Source organism: Rhinolophus sinicus, chromosome 1, assembly GCF_057876585.1.
Source record: "Rhinolophus sinicus isolate RSI-liver-muscle chromosome 1, RSI-T2T, whole genome shotgun sequence".
Lineage (NCBI taxonomy): Eukaryota > Metazoa > Chordata > Mammalia > Chiroptera > Rhinolophidae > Rhinolophus > Rhinolophus sinicus.
In genome coordinates this window covers 63858209-63861956 of record NC_142501.1, presented here as the reverse complement: position 1 = coordinate 63861956, position 3748 = coordinate 63858209, and positions in this window count along the sequence as shown.

The window sequence follows — 3748 nt, the reverse complement described above, 5'->3', positions numbered from 1 at the left end:
ATAGTGTGATCCCATTTTTATTTATAGAAAAATCTCTACCTCTATGTTCATATATACCTAGAAAAAGGTCTAGAGCTAAATATACTACAATATTCATAGTGATTGTCTCTAAGTAGCCGGCTGAGGGGTGGTTTGACTCTTGATTTTATTGTCTGATTCCATCTTAAGGAGCCTGGTTACTTGTAAAATTAGCAAAACAATAAAGCACATTTTTTCCTTTACCTTTTTCAATTTAGATCATAACCTAATCAGGGTTTAGTGAGTCTCTACTTTGTGCTAGGGCACAAAAATAAAGGAGGGTCTCTTCCCCTGTCTCAAATAAATGTGTAGCTATGTACAGTGTCATTAGGGCATATGAAATGTGAAAGTCTGGCCACACTGAGGAAGGAACCACGATGGGATCCGAGAGGACTGAGAGAGGCTTTAGAGAGGAGCTAATATTTCAATCAGACCCTGAAAGATACTCAGACATAGTAGGGAGGAGAATTCCAAGTCCAGGGAATAGAATGAGCTAAAGCACCCACAAGCACACAGAGGGCAGCAAATGGTCTCCTCGGCTGGCGTGGCCAGTACAGGGAAACGGCCAGCAGAAAATGAGGCTAGAAAGGTAGGCAGGGGCCACATCAGCAGGGCACCGACTGCCCCACTCAGGACTGTCCACTTGATCTTGAAAGCAGATAGAAGCCATCACTTTTAAGTTGGGGTGACTTGTGAACAGATGTGTATTTTAGGAAGACACCTTCGGGGCAGAGAGGAGACGACTGGAGTAAGGGAAAGGCTGGAAACGAGGCCAGTCTGAAGGCTGTGACTAAAACCTCAGAACATTGAGTGGAAAGGGATGGACCAAAATAAGAGACAGGTTTCCAAAGCCAGAATCAAAAGACTTTGGTGGCTGAACACAGACTTTGAAGGCTGAATGTCCAAGGTTCAAATCTTGGTTTTACCACTTACTGACTGTGTGATCTTGGGCCAGTTACGAAACCTCTCTCTGCCTTAGTTTTCTCATCTGGAAAAGATACATGGGTCACTACTATCCACCTTAAAAGATTGTTGCAAAACTTAAATTGGTAAATATACGTGAAGTGCTTGTAGAACGGTGCCTAGTATAGAGGAAGAGCCAGTGAGGAGCTACTATTAAGCTTTAGCTCTTAACTCGATACTAACTAACATGTACCGAGGCCCCGCTCTGTGCCTGGTGCTAAGCTCTGTGCTTTACACGCATTATCTCTACCCTCGATGGCAAGAGGTTTAAACCTGCTCTCTATAACAGATGAGGAAACGGACTTGGAGACATATGTGATGTGACAAAGGGAAGGCCAGACCTGGTTCTTTCCTCTATCCCTGCTGAGATACATGGGGACTAGGAAGGGAGACGACATGGGGGCTAGTTAGGCAACTAGAGGAACAGTGCTGCTATAGGCCCAAACAAGAAAAAGAAGAGGCTGTCAAGAATTTTAGAGAAAGAAGCGCTCTTCTAAGTGACCTAATTCAACCCACATTTATCATTTTAAATTGTCCAAATCTGGAGCTTTAGCCCTCTCTTCACAACACACTGCCTCCTGAGTATCAAATTTACTTTTTAATTTAGAAAAATTTCCTTCCCAGCATGTTGTTGGTCTGGAACTATCCCTTCAGTATAAATTTTGTTACAAGACTTGAGTATCTCTGGAGGACACAAGTATTTAATTTTGGTGTTTTATTATCAAGGAAGCAGTTAGTCAATCTATGTGAGTAGCATTCCGTTGATTTTGCTCACAATCTATTAAAAGCTAAGAAAATTAGAAAACCAAAACAAACAGTTCATTTGAAATCAGGTTTAAGCAGACCCTCCCTCAGGAAGGAAATGTCCAGCTTAGCGTTAGCAATACCGAGCTCAGCCCTGAGCGAGGTACTGAAACCGCCTCCTGCAATCCCAGGGCCCAGCCCTCTTCCTCGCTCACACCCTCACATATGCCAAGCCTTCATCATCATCCCCATTAAGTTTCTGCCTGTTTACTGAGTGTTGATAAGTTCTCTTCAGTGCTATTGTGAAAGACTGAGTCACATCTGTTGTTCCCACCCACTTTCCAGATTCTTGGCTCTAGGACAGAGAACAGTCAATTGAAGTCCAGATGCCAAGATGCACGCATCATCAGACAGAGGAACAATTCTCTGTTGAGAGATTATTTCTCTCTGCAGGTGACCTGGGAAAGTAAGGCCATTCTTGCTTATAGGCATTCACACCTAACACTTGGGGCTCTGGTTCTTCGGAAGGCTACCACAAGCCCCTTGCTTTCTAAGTCCTGGGTTTACCTGCACAGCACTTTGTTGGCCTGTCTCATCCTTATCAAAGCAAAAACCAAAATTCTGAAGCAGCCCACGAGGATAAGAATAGAGAAACCACTGAAACCCTGGTTGCACTCTCCTCCAAATGTAGATTCAGGGTATGTTGTGTTGTTGTGTTGTTAAACACACACACACACACACACACACACACACACACACACACCCCAAATGGAACCAAACAAATAATCAAGATATGCTGGAAGGGAATTTTTTTGAATTAAAGGAGGACCAATGTCTACAGGTAGAACATGCTCAAGAAGTACCAGGAATCACAACAACGTGAATGTTCTGAATGTCACAGAACTGTACACTTAAAAACAGTTAAAATGCCAGGTGGGTACTAGACTGGTGAGGGGGATCACTTCTTAAATTATACAAATGTCTAACCACTGTGCCGTACTCCTGAAATTAACACTAAATAATATTGAATGTTAACCGTAATTGAAAAATTAAAAAGGGAGGGGAAAGGTGAAGGGGAATCAGAGGTCCAAGTTCCCAGGTATAAAACAAATAAGTCATGAGGATGTAATGTACAGCATAGAGAATATAGTCAATAATATTGTGATAGCGTGGTACAGTGTCAGATGGATGCCAGACTTAGGGTGATCACTTGAGTTATATAAATGTTAAACAACTATGGTGTACACCTGAAACTGATACAATGTTGTATGTTAGCTATATTTTTTAACAAAAATCTTTTTTAAAAACAGTTAACACAACAAAATTTCATATAATGTATGTTTTACCGTAATAATGAAAAAGAAGTGCCAGGAAAAACTGTACATAAAGTTGGATCCCAATTATATAAAATAGATAGATAACAGATACAATTCATCCGAATATACATAGAAAATATACTGAAAAAATATTCTACAATATAAACAGATCTTACCATTAGATGTTGAAATTTATGGTAATTTTGTAAAATTTAATTTCCTATATTTTCCGAATTGTGTACAATGAGCATGTATTCATTTTACAATCAGAAGAATGCAGTAAAAAATATAAATAAATAACCCTGCTTGAATCTGTCCCTTCCTCACTATAGCCCTTAGCAAGAGCCCCTTAGTCATGTTTCACACAGACTATTTCCATAACACTCCCTGACTGGTGAATAAGACCCTCCCCACCACCACCAAACAGAGCAAGGGTTCTGTGGAGGTATCAGGCGGAGGAGATGTGCCACACAATGCTATATAACACGTGCATAGTCATCTCCACCCTATTCCTGGTCCTTACACCTCCCAAGCATCCCGCCCCTGAGCCTTGCCTCGTCCTTCAACTCCACCCATCTCTTCTCTTCCTTCCCTTCAGCTGAGCCCAAGGATATTGCTGATTTATAGGTATGATTGATAAGGATGAGTGTGAGGGTAGGATGGGGTGAGGGATACAGGGCAGTAACACCTCCAGAAGTCTCTATAGG